Source organism: Ictidomys tridecemlineatus, chromosome 4, assembly GCF_052094955.1.
Source record: "Ictidomys tridecemlineatus isolate mIctTri1 chromosome 4, mIctTri1.hap1, whole genome shotgun sequence".
Lineage (NCBI taxonomy): Eukaryota > Metazoa > Chordata > Mammalia > Rodentia > Sciuridae > Ictidomys > Ictidomys tridecemlineatus.
This window is the reverse complement of record NC_135480.1, coordinates 191,761,343-191,781,692: the sequence shown is the minus strand read 5'-3', so window position 1 is coordinate 191,781,692 and position 20,350 is coordinate 191,761,343. Positions and strand designations below refer to the sequence as shown.

At 43.4% G+C, this 20,350-nt stretch overlaps 1 protein-coding gene across 12 annotated transcripts in view; it reads left to right on the top strand.

Moving 5' to 3' along the window:
* The first annotated feature begins 5,413 nt into the window (after nucleotides 1-5,413).
* Tnc (tenascin C) overlaps nucleotides 5,414-20,350 on the top strand; it is an 84,384-nt gene continuing 69,447 nt past the window's right edge. For 2 of the 12 annotated variants that reach the window (XM_078048063.1, XM_078048064.1), the window contains exon 1: nucleotides 5,693-6,079. The gene's annotated coding sequence lies outside the window, so the exon portion shown is untranslated. Of the gene's footprint in view, nucleotides 5,542-5,690; nucleotides 6,080-20,350 lie in introns of those variants that run through there. The other 10 variants (XM_078048065.1, XM_078048066.1, XM_078048071.1 and 7 more) reach the window with 8 other exon arrangements.

Here is a 20,350-nt window from a genome sequence, read left to right as displayed (position 1 = left end):
GCACATTTCAGGAACCTCTGACATTATCCTTTCCATCATTTAGAGATGAGCAGATAAAGGCTCAGAATAGACTAAGTATCTTGCCTCTAATAACCGGTAGCCAGCATTTTGAGATTACTTAGAATGTGGCAAGAAATAGCATAAATATTTGGCTAAGTGTTGTTTCTTTAATCCTGGGAATAACATCAAGCATCTGTTATTAGTGTACCCATTTTGCAGATGAGGAATCTCTAACAAAGGATTTAAGTAATTTCCCAGCGTCCCATTCCTTCTCATAATTTGTAGTTGAATTAGAATCGCAAACAAGTCCCTGCTAGATGGTCCTGTGATTGGTGGCTTAGCACAGGGACTGCCATGGACTTTTCACTGTTGCCCTAATACAGAGCCACACAGTCAGAGCCCTCTTTGCCTTGTTAGATCTTTATGCACCAGGTCTATCATCCTCGGCACAGTCCATCTGACTTCAAGAATGGAGCAACTTTGAGCAGCTGTTAAATTAAATACATAATAAAACATTCCCCAAAACAGAAAGTTGGAGGCTGGAATCCTCTTGGGGACCTTGTATCCTCTCAGAGCTATTTATTACCCATGTGCCCTAGTCTTTTACTTAACCTCTTTGTACCTTTTGTAACCTTTATTATAAAATGGAAATAATGATAGGACCTATCCAATAGGCTCATTGTAAAGATTATAGAATTCGACACATGCAAACTGCTAAATAGTGCCTAGGTCACAGGAACTGCCCTTACAAATGTTAGTCCAAATAAGGAAAAATGACAAACTACACTTCCTTATAAGTATCCACCCAGCTGTGGAAAATTCGACCTGCACTGATTTCAAAGCTGTCTGTTCCATCGATGACCTGTTTTAAGCCCAGGATGGTTTAACTCACACATATTCATCACCACAGCCTGGGCTTGGATCAGTAAACATGCCCCAAACTGCCTCCCCAGCGCTCTGAAGGAAACACACACACTCCAGATCTTCCAACTTGGCTTTGGCCAATGCTGGCTTTTAACCTCTCTGTCTCTTCAGCCACCAGCTAAGAGGCAGTCTTAGAGTGTCAACAAGACAGCACCAGGTGGCTTCAACTCCTTCTCCCTCTATGAACTCCCATGGTGTGCAAAGGCTGCTCATAGACTTCTCCCTCTATGAGCCTCCACAGATCCCAGAAATGTTTTAGACAGAAGCTGGGACTCGTGCTTTCATAAGCATAATGCAGCTATGTGAAGTGTGAGCTTTCCACTGAGATTTTTTTGGAGAGGAATAAAACATCATTCAGCTCTTAAGAAACTCTACCCAGGGCATTGGTTTGCAGAAAACTTTCTCATCTGTTCGTTTATGTGGTCTTTATACAAACTCTGAGAGGTGTTCAAGATGTGGACTGTTACCCATCTCACAAAAGACAAAACTGAGCTTCAAGGAGGGAAGCTGATTTTCCCAAGACCATCCACCTGGTAAGTAGCTGAGCTAAACAGAACACAACATTGCTTGTATCAATTTTTTGCTGTTTTGCATCAGGTAGTCAACCACTTGGCCCCCCAGCATTTGGGGGGGGGTGGTGAATTGACTTGCACGTGCTTTGGGCATGTGCGGATGGAGAACAGATTCTTTGCCCTCAAAAAGCTCTCCAAGACCAGCTGGGGGACTAGATGAGGGAATCAATGATAACAACTAAGAGCCTTAATCGTCTAATAATTCATTTTAAGACCATTTTATTGTTTACCTCCAAAATCTATTTTAGGTCAGAGGTTATTCTAAAAACTCTAATATGCTGAAATGAGATTCAAAAAATTAACCAACAACACAGCATAGGCATCAGACATAAATAGATGCTGGCCATAAACAGACTGCTAATAAGCAGATGACAAGGCACAGTGCCTGCCTTCAAGTGCCCATGGTCTAGTTGGACAGACAGGCAAGGCAAATATGGGGTGCAATGTACTAAAAATGAAAAATAGTATTGTGGCTGAGCATGGGGGAGGGGTCCTTCTCTCTGGATGTGTAAGTCATGAAAACTTCCTTTGAAGAAGTATCCTGAAGTAATCTTGAAAAACTAATAATTTATCATGTGGATAAGGGACAGAGCTCATTCTGGAGAGTTAGGACCTGAACTCATGACCCACCCCTTTCTGCTCTGCCCACCAATCCACTTATTGGTTGATGGTGAAGCTGAAGTGTCCTATTCCATGAGGCAGGGAAGCCCCATCTGTCTGTCTTGCATCTCATTCATTGAAGCATTTGAGCTTTTCTTGTCCTTTGTTGTCTAAGGAGAGGTGAAAAGAGACAGAAAAGAAGCACTGGATAAAAATCTGCAGGCAAGTTGGGAAACCTTGACTCTAAACAAATGTGTCTAACTGAAGGATGGACACAGTGTTGGGTCAGTGCTCCTTCCCTGCTTTGGGAGAAATTTCCGGCAATTATGAAGTCATGTGGGACTTTTGGATGGGTGTTAGCATACCAAATGACACTGAAGAAGAAGAGGAGGTGGTGGGGAGCAATGAAGGAGCAGCCTCATCATGGGAAGCAAGCAATCCATCCATGGAGCAAGTGGCCTTTTGACTTCCTCAGGTAGAGCTAGTCCTGACCTGTGTTCTTCTCATTATCTGCTCTGTTTGGAAAAAGAAATATAGGTATTGCCTTCAGTACATCTTTAAGGAAATGAGAATAATCTCACCTGAGGCAAGCTTCCATGTTCTCTCTGGCCTCCAAACCACAGCCTCCACCAGCAGCTCATGAGTGAAAACTGCAAACAAGCAAAAACAAAATCGGTTGTTGGCAGGGAACTCTGTAGGAGGTGGTGTTTACAAGTATCCATCCTGCTCTCTCACGTGAGATATTCCTTGCCAACAGGTACGGCATCCTCCGCCAAACAGGAGGATGAATGGCTATTAATTTCCACAAGCATTCTCTGCTTGGTGTCTAGAGGAGTTTGCTTGCTCGGTTCTGACTGTGAGAACCCTGTGCAGGGACAGTAGCCATAGTGGCCTCTGCCAAGTCATTTCTCCTCTCTCGCCCCCTTTCCTCATCTGTTGGACACAAAAGTACAGTTTCCTCCTCATCTTCCATGAGTGTCAACCGAAGAATTTAATTATAAAGCACAACATGTCAAACTCATTTTTCCTCCACTACTTCAATTCATTCAACAAACATTTCCTGAGCTTTTACCATGCTCAAGCCTCAGTCAGGTCTAGGCAAAGAAAAAGGAATTATGATCACCAATCACAGGAAGCCTAGAGTCTAGGAGGAAAAAGTAGATACACACATACATAATTATACCACATAGAAGCAATCATTGTCCTAACAGAGTTTTCAAAATATCTGGGGAGGACTTATTTCTTGTGGAAGAAATCTATCTGGGAAGCTCTGTAGTGAAGTGGGATCAGAACTGGATAATAAATGCATGTGAAGAGATGAAGGAACAATTCCAAGCAAAGTGCAGCATAATCAAAGTCTGGGATGCTGGAGAGAGAGCACATGTCATAAGCAGATCCATTTGCCTGGGACAAGGTTGCAAAAGGTCCAGGAACCAAAACCAAGTCCTTGTCTGGGAACTTCTCACACAAATGACAAGATGTGGTTTAAGATACTGCATAGATTTTTGGAGAAAATTCCTTTTAAAAGTAGCATCTTCTAAAGACAAATAAAGTTAATTACTCCTTCTCCATGTTGTCTTAATAAACTTCTATGACAACTGTTAAAGCATGACCATTCACAGCACCAGGAGCCTGCTGCCTTCCAACCTTGAGGAACAGCCTGGTTATAGCTGACTTTGTTTTCTCTGTGATTGGCTAAGCCACTTGTAGTAGGCACCAATCAATGATTTTAGAATAGTAAGTGGCAAGGCAGGTTGTAGAACTTAGAATTCCTCAAAGAAGTCACATTTATCACCCAGTTTCCTGGCACGCTTTCTTGTCTTATTTAAATACATACACATAATCACAAAAGTATATGCATATATATCAATTATATATTATAAATATAGACCATCCCATGTGACACCTACACTATTTTAGTGGGTTTTTTTTTTTTTTTTGATAACCCAGGATATAAGCTCAGTATCATAGGAAAGCCAAGAGGCATGAAAGCATTCACTACTGGTTAAAAGACACAGCCTCGTGCTACTGAAATATGCTTTGGCTGAAACACAGAATTAAAAACTTCCAAAATAACCAACATTTGAATCAGCCAAAATGATTGGAAAGTTCAAGGGAGCTGTTTTATGACATGACTATTTATGGACTTTCTTGCTATCTGGGTGGGTCACATAAGCTGAGAATCCTAAAATACCAGAGCCAGACCTACCATAGAGATGACCTAATCTGGTCTTCCTTTCCTCAGGTGGGAAAACAGACTTATAGAATAATCAATACTATGAGATTGGTATCATTTAGTATTGAAAGTAGGTAAATAATTGAAACCTCCATTATTAATAGTTAATAATATTAAAAACCCCAAAGATTTCTATCCTAATTAATTCTACAGAACAAAGAAATGCCTTTTCCATATTTCAATTTGGCAATAATTTCTATACAAATGTCTAATAAGACATTAACATCATTTAAATATCATCATGTACTATTCCTGGACAGCAATGTGTCATGGAAAAAGTATGGGAGCCCGGTGTTGTAATCTAAATGCTTCCCACATGTATTCCCTTGGTGAGTTGCATTACTTCTCTAAACTTCGGCTGTTTCATCTGTAAAAAGGGGACACCTTATAACCTCTCATACTTACTGGTTGCAAGGACATAATGACATAGTGTTCCATAATGTATCTTGTGCAGGACCTAATACAGACTGAATAAAAGAGGATTCAGTGGTAGCTACAGGTTCCATAGTGCTTCTTTTCCCTACACTATCCCAAACTAATCTGTGCTGCAACAAGCCCAGAAGTCCTCCCCAGCGTGGGTGGCTGCTACTTCCCCCTCCTGCAAATGCCCCGGTGTGCCCTGGGGATACTCAATGCATACTAACCACCAAACCAACAGATGACTCAGAGCCTGGACACAATCCACAGCAGGCTGGGGAGTGAAGGAGCAGCTCCTGGCTCAAAGATTAAGGTTATTACTTTTCAAAATTATGTTTTTTCTTTTTCTTTTTTTTTCCTTTTAGCTGCAGTTAACAGGGATCAGTACTGAGAGGAAAGCTGGGGATCTCTCCCTAGGAGATCCAGCTGAGAAGCAGCACCAGGCACAGGCAAGAACAATGTCAAAAAAGCAGCTTCCTGCAGGACAGTGGGGCTGGGACAATGATTCCTGCAGGCAGCTGGGCATAGCTGGTTCTCACTTAGAAAAAACCTGGCAGGTCTGTGCTCCCAGCATGTTCCCCACCTGCTGAGGACTAATCCTGGGTTATCTCTCTGCTGGCCCAGGGAAAGCTGAAACTCCCCGAGCTTTTAAAGGATTTTATCTCCTCTTTCCAGGAATTCGTCTCAGTCCCTGTGCTTTCTCCGAGGTGCCACTGAGCAGCTGCTACCCAGAGCCCAGGCAGCCCAGTTCGCGTTTCCAGCCCACAGGAATAGAGGCGCAGCAGAGCCAGGGTACTACTCCCTCTCGCTCCCGGGGCTTCTGTTTCACAATTAGAAAACCCATTTGGGGAGCAATGCAAAAATCACACTTCGCTCCCAGCTACTCGGCGTCGGGGGGGGGGGGGGGGGGGGGCGGAGGAAGCGGGAATTCCTACTTTCGCCATAAATTGTATGCAAATGAGTTCCTTCCCTGGCCGGGAGCCTGAAATGAGTGCGTCTTTCATGAGCTAACCCTGTTCCGCTGGGAGGGCTGTTCCTTTAATTCGCCAACTGAAAAAGTGGGAAAGGATGTCTGGAGGCGAGGCGTCCCATTACAGGGGAAGGAGCTGGCTATATAAGCCAGCCAAAGCTGGCTGCTCTGGCCACAGCCTGCCTACTGTCACACGCCTCTCCCGCGCAGACACACGCCCCCGCCTCTGGTCGGCACAAAGACATCACGGCTGGGGGACACCCGGGGCGCGCACGTGGGAACCCCGCTGCTGCTCAAGCCCCGGTATTTCCTCATGAAGCCGGTGCACTCCCGGATCTAGGTCTTTTCCAGCAGGGAGAGGTAAGCCTGTTTAGCCCCCATCACCAAAGATCATTATGATGTCCTGTTGGTACTCCTGGTACCACATGCATTGTTGTTCTATTAATTATAAAAACTTTTGCTTTGTTTTGGCTGCTAGCAGAAAGCCGGTGTTTGTTGGTTAAGATCGGATGCACCTTGTCTTCTCTGCCTGTCCTTCTCTGATCTTGCATTTCGGTTTACTTTTTGGAAAGTTTTTGTCCCTTGCCTTTTTGCAGAGGAAAAGTGGTAATTCTCTCTTGAGTCCCTGCCTGCTGACTCACCTGTGAATGACTTTTTTTTTTTTTCTTTTGAGTGTTAGGGAAGTAGAGTTTGAAAGTGGAAATTGCTCATGGCCTTACTCCAAGATGGGTTATGGGGAGATTGATAGAGGACTGTAGAGAGAACAACAGAATTTACATCTAAAAGGCTCTTAGAGTTTACAGAGAGTTTACTCACCCTGTGGAAAGAGGTGATTTGGAATAGAAGAGACAGAAAGGAGTTCTAGGGCCAGATGAGAGACTGCAGGTGAGAGTGGTGGCATTTCCTTGGGTCCTTAAGGGCAGTCAGCTTCTGGTGGCTGCCTCCTGATTCTCAAGTGGGACTCCTGCATATCTGGGGGACTTATAGCCAGCAGTGTCCCACAGAATCTCTAGAATCACCTCCCCCTCTTCAGGCTTCCCCCACAGAAAGCCCTGAGGAACTATTTCCCCTAAGTCTAGGAAGTCCACTTCCCCTGATGGACTTTGGGACAAACACAGGGGTTCCTGTAACCCGTCGTTGCTGTAAGAGGATTGAGAACTCAGGTTTTGAAGCCAGAGGAATCTTGGACATTTCCATCAGCATCATACACATGTCTGAGAAAAATATGTAACCTCTTTGGGCCTTAGTTTCCACTTCTCTAAAATGGGAACAATAACTTCCTTGTTATAATGAGGAGAAAAGCAGGGATACAGAGATTGGCAACGAGCGCTTGGTAACTGCAAGTTTGGATAACCACTTTCATTGCCAAAAGCTGCCATCACCCCGGACGTTCAAAGGGGCACTTAGCCAATCTTGGATTGTTTTTTGTGCATTCTCCCATCCCCTTCCAGCCCCTGCTTTTTAATCTCGCCCAATCTCAGGGTGTCTCTTGCTAGGCTGGCAGGTCGGAGTCTTGGCTGCATTTTACAAGCAGGAGGTTGTGTTGGCACAGGTTGGAAGAAAAGGTAGCAGCCCGGGGCTGGATGTGAATGCTGAGTTTCAATTCCAGAATGCCATGAGGTTTTGTGTTTAGGTATTTGCAGATTCTAAAGCTGATGGCTATAAAGTAAGATGCTGATGGGGAGTCTTTGGAAATGTTTTTCCGTCCAGAAGGAGAGAGGGACAAGAAGTGTGTTTGAAGAATGAATGCCTCTTTTTCATGTTTTTGTGAACTTTGTGTGTGTTTATAGAGCTTTCCCATATGTGCTTTAGAAGTGAAAACGGCCGCCCACCCCAGCCTGTTTCCCACCTTGTCCTGAGATGTGGCAAGGCCAAGTTCAGGGCTGAGAAAGAGGTTTATTTAGTCTTAAATAAGCCAGTGGAAAGTTTGCTGGCATTGTGTGCATCGGAGCTGTTTGCAGGACTGGAGAGTTAGTGTGCCTTGGCCCTCTGCGTTTCAGGAAAGTGACCACATATGGGGAAAGAAAGGGGCGCATGAATATTCTTTGGTTTGCTCAGTGTGAACTGGAGGAGGATGGAAAGGGGTGTTGCCATTGTCTACAATCATCATTTTTTTTTTCCTCTACGCTTTGTTTTAAAAAACTTCTCTTCCAAATCTCACATCCTTCTAGCCCCTCCCTCCCCCTCTCAAGAGCTTACCAACCTTCTAGCCCTCGACTTTACCACCCATATAAAGAGAGTGACAATCTACATCTCACAGGGCTCTGGTGACATTCAAATGAAAAAAATACACGACAGACTCTTGGCACAGGAATCGAGTGTAATGAGGGTTCAATAAATGGAAGCTCTTCTTGACTTTCCTGCTTGGGACTTGTTCAGTGTTAATGTTTTAAACAATGAGTTTAGAATTAACTTTTAACAATGGAAATGTTCATTAAATGAGTTTGAGGGGGGAACACCCTAGAATTTGACAGGTTCATGTGGAGCTCTTTTGATTGAAATGGGGTTAGAGGATCCTGACCTCACTTCCTTGCTCTCAGTCTGGACCGGGTCTGGACAAACAGGAAACACAGCCACAAAGCCCGCAGCCAGGTGATGTGCTTTCAGGTTGCAGATCTGTTTCAGCAAGGAATGTGGCCCCCTGCGTCAGCAGCTGCCATGGGAGTAAAAGTGATTCCCCAAATAGGACAGATGACAGGAATAAGTGGGAAGGTTTAAAAGGCTTAACAAAAACTGGCTATTTTAATTAACTTTAAGGATAGCCATAGCTAGATGCATGGTGGCCTTCTGGCTAAGTTATAGGCCCTCTCTGGACACCGCCTCACTAAATCCCGATGAAGGTCTCTGAGGCATGGACTGTACCTATTGGACAAAAGGTGGCTTGGAGAGAAGGGAGACTGAGTCACTTTTCCAGTGCTTAGAACTCAGAGTGACCGAGCTGGATTTCAGACCCAAGTCTCCATGATCACCAGACAAGGGGTACATTCTGAGTGCTTCTACTTCTTGCTCTGCCTTCAGGGAGAAAATACTTCCTTTTTGACTAAATATGCCCCTGCCGGCAGACTGTGGCCACCCATAAATACAGCGGTAGCCTGATCGTATAACCAGAATGGAATTTGGAAAGGGAATTCAAGCTGACAGAATGAAAAACATACCCCCTTCATCCTCCCTTTCTAAGGCTTATGATGAAGTAAGAGCACCTCTTCTCTCCTCCCCCTGCATCTCCCCAAATGTACAGCCGTGCTTTCCTATGGGAAAAATAGCCAAGCTGGCACCGGGCACCTGCCCCTTCACACTGAAGCCACCTCAGTTTGAAAAGTAGAAAGTGTGTTACAAACATCTAGTTGGCCGTAGCTACGCAAACCCTTTGTGATGATAAAACACAGACCTACCAAAATAGCTACTTGTGAGGGCTGATGATGTGTCACAGATGTAAAAGGGGCGTCTTGTTTCTGATGTCTCATCGAATTCTCACCCTGACGCTACAAGTTATGAATTACGATCTCCATTTTATGGGAATGGATAGAGAAACCGAGGCTCAAGCAAGTTAAGTCTCAGCTGAGGTCTTTCCATAAGTCAGAGGCAGAGTTGGCCTGGAAGCCAAAGTTTCTAACTGAAGCTATGCTGTTCTTTCTGCTGTGCCACGTGGCTTCCTGGAGTCAGGCAGGCAAAGACTGACCAAGTGCAGAATCTTAAGTGGTGTCTTTCAGTGAATGACCAAGATGGCAGAAAAAGCCCCCTACTGGCATTCTCTACTGATTTTACAGAGTAACCTGGCATATATCATCTTTCACTGTGTTCACAAAAGGTCATGGTAGAGCAGCTCTCTGCCTGGAAATAGAAGAGTTCATATTTCAGGCCTCGGGGAGAGAAGACTAAAACCAGAGGTAGCAGTCAGATCATCACTGTTGGTTTCATCCCAGAAAATCTACACTCCTCTGTGCTGTCTCAGGTGGGACCTCTGACTCATGCACCTTCTCTGAGATCCAGATGAGAAGAGCGTCTGGTTTTAAAACGGTGGATTGGGAGACAGATAAAGGAAATACATGTGCCCAGCCTTGGGGCAGTGAAACCCAGGACAACTGGGAAATGGTTGTGAGCTCCATGCACAGATTCAGCCAGCGCCTCAGAGAGGAAGGTTAAGATTCAACTCCACTCACTCTGAGAAGATCCCGGAATCCCCCTGAACTTAATCCTGGACCAGTTCGAACACTGTCAATGTGTGGGAAATGTTAGATGGTGGCTCCCTTCCAAGGGGAAAAGCCCTCAAAGTGTTAAGCACAGTCTTCTGCAAACTCCAGGCAATAATTCCATCCCAACAAAATACAGCAGTGTCCTGACCTACCGTTAGGGGCAACTCATGCCTTTCGACTTCTCTGTGGAGGAGATAAGGCTCACCCTGTGTACAGTCGGGTTTTCAGGTTTGCCTTAAGCCTAGATTTCCTGGTTCTGTCTGCTTCCCCCTTTCTCATATTTCTTCCACTTTAGCATCCACCTCGTGTTCTGCACTGTCATGATCTCTTACCTTCATCCATGGAGAGAAAGCGAAATGCCCTGTTGAAAGCAGACTGTAACACTAGAAATGTGTATTTCTAGTTTATTTGTAAATGGAGGTTTAAAAAATTATTTCATGGGCTGGGTTGTGGCTCAGTGGCACAGTACTTGCCTCGTACAGGTGAGGCACTGGGTTTGATCCTCAGCACCACATGAAAATGAATAAATAAAATACAGACATTGTGAAAAAAAGTATAAAAAAATCATTTCATGCCAACTTGTCTCAGATTGAAAGTTCCTGAAGTTCACAGGTTCTTAATTACGTAGCCATCAAAATTTGATGGACTTTTAATCCTCCGCAAATACCCTCTGCCATAAGCTCTGCAAGCAGGCAGCTTTGCTTCAGAATTAGCCGCAGGTCACCTCTTACCCTAAAGGAGGTGAGCTGGCTTCTGCTAACTTCTGTATGCATGTGTCCAGCCTGTTCTTCCAGGAGCAGCCTAGGGGATAACCGTAAAGCTAACATTTATTGAGGACTCCACAGGCATGATGCCATTTGATCACCAGCCATTGTTTTTAGTAGTACTGCTCCCCATTCAGATATGGGGAGCCTGGGGCTGAAAAAGTTTAAGCAGTTTTTCCAATACCATGCAGATAAGCAATTGGTAGATCCCAAAATCAAATCCAGCTCCAAGATCCTGGAGAGTGATAACAACTGTTAGAATCTGCAAGTATGCTCAGGGCCATTATTCTCATGCCTATTGGAGTCTGTTCTCCCCAAAGCCTGCTGGCGGGTACCTGGCTCTTGCAACTTACTATTGATGAAACTCTCTGCTATCTCCAACAGAAACATCACAATACTGCTTGACTTCCCAACGTCCTTTTTCACACTGCCTTTGTGACTTTTTTATGGTTTATGAGGCGTCTTCACCTGTGAGGTCTCTTTTTAACTCTTTATTGACTGATTGATTGATTGATGTTAGGGATTGAACCTTGGGCTTCCTGTCTGCCAGGCAGGCACTCCACCATTGAGCTATATCCCAGCCTGCAAGGTCTGCTTTTCCCAAAGATACTCATGGATTTACAAATTTATGTGCTTCACTACAGATATTCCCCGTACTTAGCTATTAATTTACAGATACAGTTACTGAGGCCTAGAAAGGTGGTCACTTGCATAAAGTTGAAAATGGTGGCTTTATGGTCCTCCCCAGACAGGCCCAACATCCCAAATGGTGCTTCTCTCGTTGTGCCTCATGGATGCTAGGGAATTATTCCCATTTCCCAGGTTAAAAAAAAAAAAAAAAGATTGGTGACAATAGGCTACTTGCTAGAGATATGTTTACATTTTTAAAGGGTAGATAGAGAGAGTAAAAACCATTGAACTTCTAATGGCAGATGTCAGGCAAAGGGATACTATGGAGGAGTAGAAGAACTCAAATTTTACTACCCAGAGAGTGTATAGAAGGGTAAAGTCATACGTGGTAGGTTAAAAACAATGACAGAGATATGAATAATGAGTAAAACTTATTGAATATTTTGTTGAAGGCTCTAAACCTACAGATGCAGCTCAGGGAAACCCTGGCAATCAGCAGTGTATGATGCATATACAGTGCCACGTAAGTGCATGTGGCCTCACCTGCAGAAGCAACACATCTTGGGCAGAAGGGGAGATCCAAACTCCAGTGGATCCCCTGGCAGCAAGAGACCCTTGGGAACATGGTGTCCAGTATAGTCATCAAGACACAAAATAATGTATTTTTTAAAAAGATGAGTGTGTTCGGAGAATGAAACCATGACTTTCCACCTGAGAAGGAGAGAGTCTGGTGGAGGTAAAGGTCTAAGGAGCTTTGGTTCAATAGAGGGAATCCACCTCTGGAAAGCCTGGAAAACCAAAAAGAGGTCCAGTGAAGTCAGGTGCACCAGACCCCAGAGGAACAAAGTCCTCAGTCAACTCTCAACTCTCTGAGATGCTATGGGTCTTAGATGGTCACTTAAAGTAGCTTGATGCAGAGACATTATAAAAGAGTTCTCATATAAAGATGGGAGATATATATATATATATATATATATATATATATATGTATATCTTTTATAACTCTTTATATATTTCATATATAAATACATATATACACATAAATTTATATATATGTTTATAAATTTAAATTTATATACATTATATATACATAAATTTATATATAAAAATATACATATTTGTGTATATGTGTGTGTGTGTGTGTGTGTGTGTGTATATATATATATATATATATATATATATATATATATTTTTTTTTTTTTCCTGGTTTAGAGGCTGCCCATAAGCCCATTTATGGGCAGCCTCTAAACCAGGAATTTGCAGGCAGAATTCAAAAGCCCCCCAGAAGTGACTGGTGATGTGGAAGCATAGCAGGGACCTCAACTTTATTTCAACTGAAGTTCCTCCATTTTTATCTGTTTTGTACATTGAGCTTCCTCATGAAATTTCATTTGGTGGAAAGATTTTGTGGCCAAAAAAAAAAAAAATGTTTTTACAAAGTGCTGGCCCAGTTTAACGTCCTTCTTTTAAAAATGGTGAAACTGAGACATGGAGAAGGGAAAGATCTTGTGCCAGTTGGCATCAGGGTCAGGGTGGAATCCTAGGTCTTCTGACTCTTGCTCTTGGAAGCCAGGGACAATATAAAAAGCTGCAGAACTCATACATTCTCTGAGAAAAGATAAATGAACGGTCCTATTCTCTAGGCAGCCTTAGCTCACATGGACTAGCCAAGGATAACTAATAATTCTGTATTAGTTATTTATTGTTACATAATAAATTATCGCAAAATTTAGTGGCTTAGAACAACACACACAGACTATCTCATGGCTTCTGTTGTTCAAGAATCTGAGCATGGCTTAACTGGATGTTCTGCTCTTGGCTACCGTCACAGTGCTGGCCGCGGTTCAGGTCCCATCTGAAGGCTCAAGTGGAGAATGATGAACTTCCAGGCTCACATATGTAGTTGTTGGCTTGATTCAATTCCTCAAGGTCTATTAGACTGAGGGCCTCACTTCCTTGCTGCCTATAGGTCTGAGACCACCCTCAGTTCCTTGCCACGTGGGCCTCTTTCAACAAGGCCATTAATTTCATCAAAGCCAATAAGAAAGAAAAAAGAGAGAATGTCTGCTAGCAAGAGGGGCATCACATTCTTTTGAAACCTAATCAGGAAGGTGACATTCTATCGCCTTAATCTTATGCTGTTGGCAACAAACAAGTCATTAGGCCATACCACAATCAAGAGAAGGTGATTACATAGATATGGGACTATCAGGAAGCAGTTATCTATGAGGCCATCCTTACCTGCTTGCCATGGCTCTAACACTCTAATGTCACCAATATTCTGGCAACTGCTTATCAGTGACAATTTCACTCCATCTGTCAGTACTTCTGCTGATGTATAGTCAATAATTATGGCAGCCACTGAGCAGACTGTGTTTGATTTCTCCATCTCCATATATGAGTGTTTTGCATTGATATCATAGTTCATTAGGTATCCCTGATTTCTTTTGAATGTTACCCCAGGGCAAGGTCCCCCCAAGGAAATGACTCCAAATATATTTAATTTAAAGGCAAGACATTCAAGGCAACAAAAGTTGTCCTTCTCCATAGGTACAATGGAGTTGAAAACCTTGGAGCCGGTTCCTTTTCCTTGACACTCCCCATATGCAAAATTTTGTAGATCTTGCTGCCTTGACCAGTGCATCCTTCACAGCCTCCCCAGCCCATCCATTCTCACCTCCAAGGTCAGCCCCTGGCATTGCCCCAGGGGGCCACTGAAGCAGCTTCCTTTTTGCAGGTCACAGTGACGCCCCTTTAATCTCCCCTCAGCCTTTGCCTAGGAAGTTGATGTGATATTTCTAAACCGAAAGATTTCCACATGCTTCTTTTCTGCCCATGAGAAAAATTCAGATCCCTAACCTGGCATGCTAGGTTTTCCATGACCTGAACTCTGGTCTCCAAACAGACTGTTCTAGTCAGCTTTTACTCTGCTGTGACTAAAAGACCCCACCAGAACAATTGTAGGGGAGGAAGAGTTTATTTGGGGGCTAGCGGTTTCAGAGGTCTCAGTTCATAGGCAGCTGGCTCCATTCCTCAGGGCTCGGGGTGAACCTGAACATCAGGTCAGAAGAGTGTGGTGAAGAGAAGCAGCTCACATGATTATGAGACATAAGAGAGACAGAGAGAGAGAGAGACAGACAGACAGATAGACAGAGACTGACTCTGCTCACCAGATACAAAATATACACCCCAGAGTCACACCCCAGAGAACCGCCTCCTCCAGCTGTAAGGTACCAGTGAACGACCCGGAGGAAGAGACCACCAAGAGACCGTCTCATGCAACAGCAAAAGGGGTTCATTGAAGATCCAGCACGCTGGGGCTCTGTGCTCACTCAAGAAGGGAAAGCAGCCCAGAGCCCCGAGCAGGGGTTAAACAGTGCTTAAGTACACTTTTTGGGGAGGGCGGGGGCTTTGCATACATCAGAGCAAATCACCATGAGTTGCGGGGAAAGTAGAACAACAACTCTGAAACATGATTAGCACATTCATTGGTGGGAACAGGTCGGGCGGGGGTGATTGGTCAATCCTAGAGTGGGGTATACATTCAAATTGATTGGTTTAGGCCCTGGGGTGCATACGTGCTGAGCTGTACTGGGTCCAGGTTGTTAAGCAACTAGGTGGTCAGGGGGGATTTCGACACATATCTAATGGGCAGTCCCAGGATTGTCTTAACAGCTACAGGAATTTCAGGCTTTTAGTGTAGCTTAGAAACTCAACAATACCTGGTCCTTTACATTTTAACTTTAGTTTCTTTTATCCTTTCACAGCCACACCCCACCTGCCCTCAGCTCCCCCTCAGTTAATCCCATCAGGGAATTAATTCACTGATTGTGTCAAGCATTTCATAAACCAATCAGTTCTCTTCTAAACCTTCTTGCACTGTCTCACACATGAGCTTTTGGGGGATACCTAATATCTAAACCATAACACAGACCCCATTGTTCAATTTTCCACACCAACTGTTTTATACTTTTCATGTCCTTGCAAATACTATTTCCTCTTGCCGAGAATGCCCTTCTCTATATTTTTCACCTACTCATGTTATCCTTTCAACCTTTAGTTCAGGTACCACCTCCTCCAGGTAGGTTAGATACTCCTCTCCTGCCATCCCACTCCACCCCATGGTTTTCCACATCATCCTCATTATTGTCCTGGAATTGCCTGTCCACTCATAGGTCAACCCTTCCCGACAGAACTTTTCTGGTTTATTTGAAACTAAACACAACTTGAATAAAATTAACCTTCAGCAACCAGCAGGAGCTATCACTGTGTCCTGAATGTGGACACCCCCTTTCTCTCCAGTGTTTATTCAGAAAGCCCAGAGCTTGAAGCTGTTTTTAATGCTTCACCCTCTGGGCTTGCAACTATGTAGAGGGATGGCATAACATATGACAGAAGAAAGCCAACCCAGCCTTGGGACAGGAAAAGGTCTCAGAACAGAGACTTTAAGGAATGTCCTCACTTTCAGAGGTGGCTCCCAGGATGAAAGCATGCATTGCTTGGGATTTGGAAAAACCAGTACCAAGGACAGAGGAGGCCTGTCTGGGAATTGAAGGCTGAGTCACTAGAGGTGGCTGAATAGCTGAGGCTATAACAAGGCTCAGTCAACAAGTAGTGGGAGGAATGAATGGGCTCAGGGAATGGATGGGGACAGAGAGCATTCTATCTCCGGACACAGAGAAATTCACAGCCAATGGAGAGGAATGAATGATGGTTAAGAATATGAATGTGGCACCAGAAAGCTCTGGGTTCCAAAGACATTTGCTCGCTGGGTGATGGCTGGGTTAGTTAACTTCTCCATGCTCCAGTTTCCTCAAATAAGGCCAATGATAGCACTTATTTCACAAGGTCATTGTGATGGTTGAATGACATAGCGCAAGTCCATTGTTTAGCACAAAACTCACAAACCTTCATAGGGAAGATTGGTGGCCATCATTGCTGTGGTTACTCATCATTGAAATTGTTCTTAGTGATAAGACCCCACTAGAGAATCTGTTCTCAACAGTGTGTCCTGTGAGAGAGCATTCTCATGAGGTATACCTGAAAGAGTGTTCTCAGGCCACATGACTTGGGAGAACACTTGACACTGTCCTGATCTTGGAAACTCAGCTCATATGTCCCTTCAAAATATAGTTCCCAGGGCTGACATTACACTAGAAAACGAGACAGGAAAGTTCCTTTATTCACAGAGCTAATATGAGGTGGCGTGGCCCAGTCCACACAGGCTTCTAAAACAAATACCACAAACCCGAGTGGCTTAAAAACAGCAGGAATCCATTGCTGCCAGTTCTGGAGGCTGTGCAGGCTACAGATAAAATGCCTGGGGGAGTCCACTCTCTGGTTCATAGGTGGAACCTTCCAGGTATGTCCTCACATGGCAGAAGGGGCAAGGAAACTCTCTGGGGCCTGTTTTATAAGAGCACTAATTAATCTCATTCATGAAGGCCTTACCCGTATGACTCAATTACTTCCCCAAGTTTCCACCAGCTAATATGGTCACATATTAGTAATTAGTTTCAGCGTATGAATTTTTGGAGGTCCATAAATATTCAGACTGTCACATGGGGAAGATAGACAAGATAAAGGAATCAAACTTATGGTTCCCTTTCAAGAGGCTAAGAAGAAATGTCAAACAAGGTAAGGGAACAGTGTTTGGTGGAATGTCAGAGGGTGCTCTTTCAGATACAGTGGGACTTGGAAGTGTCTGAATGAAATGGAGAATGAGCTCTGTAGACAGTTGACTAGGAGTTTGGATTTTATTTTGTGTGTGATTGAAAGATAATGGAAGTTTTGGGCAAGTAGAGTGCATGACCTGAGAAATCCTGCAGCAGTTAATTTGTTCAACTTTGATGAAGCCAGTATCCCTATACTGATATGACCATGGATACCCTTCGGACACCTATCTGACCACAGATACTCTCAGGACACCTTTATGACTACAGATACCTTCAGGACACCTGCCTGCAAATATCTTGAAACGTAGCCTGGGCAACCCTACCATGAAGTCCAGGGTCATGGGTTTTAAAGGGTCTATAAACCTGTTCTCACTCATCTAAATCTACAGTAAACAGCCACACCACTTGAGCCCAAACAGGCATGCCCAGGGCAGGAAAACCAAACTCTAGACGTGGAGACTCACAGGGTATCATCCTAATTAGCAACTCCCTTTGGCTAAGATAATCAGTGAGCACAGCCAGACCTAGGCAGATCCTCAAACTCCTTCTGGGCCAAAGGAAACTTGCCAACATATGCCCAGAAGCTTATAAGCATTTGCAAACAATACACCTTGGCTTACACGTTCTCCAGAGAGGAAGTGTATAAAACAAGATCCAGCCAGAAGTTTGGAAGAAAGACACAGGTCATATGACAGCCTCCAGATTGCTGCTGGAAGTCTAGAAATTGAAAGGTGAAGTTGAACCTCTTGGACTCTGATCTGTTTATTAAGCAGTGCAAATTTAAAGTTTTCACTTTACAGGAACTGAAGGAAGTTGCTTGAGAGGTCAGCTCGGTGTAGTTGAAAGCACACATTCGAGAGCCACATAAGACAGTTGCTAAAGCTCCCTGAGGCGCATTTTCATCTCCAAACAGGTATAGCAATAACTATCTCACCGGTTTGTCATGACGAATGATAGCACGAACAAATAGCACTTAGTGTAAGGTTTGGCACAAAACAGGTATAACTATATAATAGGCACTCGATAGCATGTTTGTTTCCTTCTTATCCAGGTCAGTTTATATTTGGGTTTAGAATAGTAGTGTTTATCAAATAACAATAAGATGTCAGCAAACTATGAAGAGGTAGCCTATTTTTGTAAATAAAGTTTTACTGAAATCTAGCCATGCTCACTAATTTGCATATTATCCATAGCTGTTTTATCTATAGTAATAGAATAGTTGTGACAGAGATCATCTGACCACAAAGTTTAGCATATTTATTCTCTGGTCCTTCAAGAAAATGTTTACTGGCCACTGCTGGTCAGCATAATAATTTTTTTAATATATAATTTCCAGTCACCATAACCAAGCAAGGTGTATATTATTATATAAAGAGATTGAAGTTGAAGCAAAGGTTCATCTAGTAAGTCCCCTCTCCAACCACATGATGCCAAACTCTATGCCTGGAGGAAGCTTAGAAGAATGACAAGAGAGTTGGGTTGTTTCATTCATTCTCAATTTGTTCATCTGATTTTTTTTCCTCTGGATAAATTTCTTGACTTTCCTGCCATACGATGAACTCAGTGATTCCATCTAGAAGGAACCATCTCCCTTTTCCTTACTTCTTGTTTGGACATGTAAATCCTTCCTTTCAGAAATGGAAGTGATAATTTTCAGATTTGCTGAAATACTTTCAGACTTGACTGATACCTTAGAGGCCATATTTTTTTTTAGATATAAGAGCTGATTTTCCAAAAAGGACAGATATTTAAGCTCTCCGTCTGCTGATTCTCACTTTCCCTTCCTCTGGGTTATTAACCTCACTAGGCCAGACTGAAGGAGAGCAGCTGTTCTCTGGGGGCTTTCAAGATTTACCCAAGACAGATATTTCAGTACTTGATCTTGTGCCCTCCTCTCCAGTTTAAAACTGTACATAAAATTGTTGCATGCACCCCAGCTTCCCATCTCCACCCTCCACACTGTCCCATGTTAGGAATCCATCAACTTTATTTACATTAATGAAATTGAGTTTCCCTCTGGTAGTTATTATATAAATATTAATTATTTAAATCAAAAAAATGACTCGTACTTCAAAGACAACTTGGTATAGCAGAAAGAGCTTAGGGTTTGGAAGTATGAGACTGGGTTCTTAATTCTTCTTCAAGTGATTTCTGACTGGGCAACTTATTTAACCTTCTGTCGCCTGCAGTCCTTGTACTAGGAAAGTACAAGCAGCGTCCCCTGAGGCATGGAGTTGGCATTGTGATAAAATGGCATCTGTGAAGTACCAGGCACAGAATAAATGCTAGCTTATTTTCCTCACTCTTTATTTAAACTTTTTTTTTTTTTTTAGGGGGTGGGTACCAGGGATTGAACTCAGGAGCACTCAATTACTGAGCCACATCCCCAGCCCAATTTTGTATTTTATTAGAGACAGGGTCTCCCTGGTTGTTAAGTGCCTCGCTGTAGCTGAGGTTGGCTTTGAATTCACGATCCTCCTGTCTCAACCTCCTGAGCTACTGGGATTTTAGGCCTGCGCCACTGTACCCAGCTTGGTTTAAACTTTTTGAGATCATCCAGCCTAGGGATTCACACTTTATCAAAGTTGGGTCAAACATAGGTAAGTCTTATCCACTGGGAAATGAAAGGAGAAAGGGCCTAGGATTTGTTCTACCCCAGCACTTACCATTATGTGCTGCCAAACCTAATCTGTGATGTACTTAGACACAAAATAATTGAATGAGTTTGAGAAACATTACATAAACTGTCCCCTTCTTAGAGATTTCCATGAACAAGGACACTTAAAAGACCCTGGAAAATCCTGAAGAAAACAAAGCTGAGTAATTTGTTTGGCTTAAAATAATATTTGGTTTTCAAATAGCATTTTCCAAACATGTTTAATTAGGAAATCCTTTTTCCCCCCCGCATTAATACCTCTCAACATGTAGATTACACTTCAGAAACAGCCGCTTAGAGTTACACAGTTAAATTAAGCCCAAGTCAAGGATTAGACGTATCTCTCTTTTTCAGGCCCTTGCACTGTTTTTCCTGCACCGTCTGTAAATCATAAAGATTTCCATTGCTAGTAGTTATTCAGGACCCCAACGCTGGTCCTTTTGAAGTCAGTCCTTTGAACTCAGTCATGCAAGCCAGTCTTTGACATTATTAAAATGCCGCAGTAAAGCTGATGGTTAAGAACGCAGTCCCTAGCCCGTGAGTCAGTCCACTGAGTGAAATCCCTGCTCTCCCGTTCTAGCTGTGTAACCTGGAGCCCTCTGAGCCTCTGTTTCCTCATCTTTCAGCAAAAGACCCCAGAGGTCCTGGAGGGGCATCAGTTAGATAATCCGCATCAGGCACATGAAGCACAGATGTGCTTAATCAATGTGAGT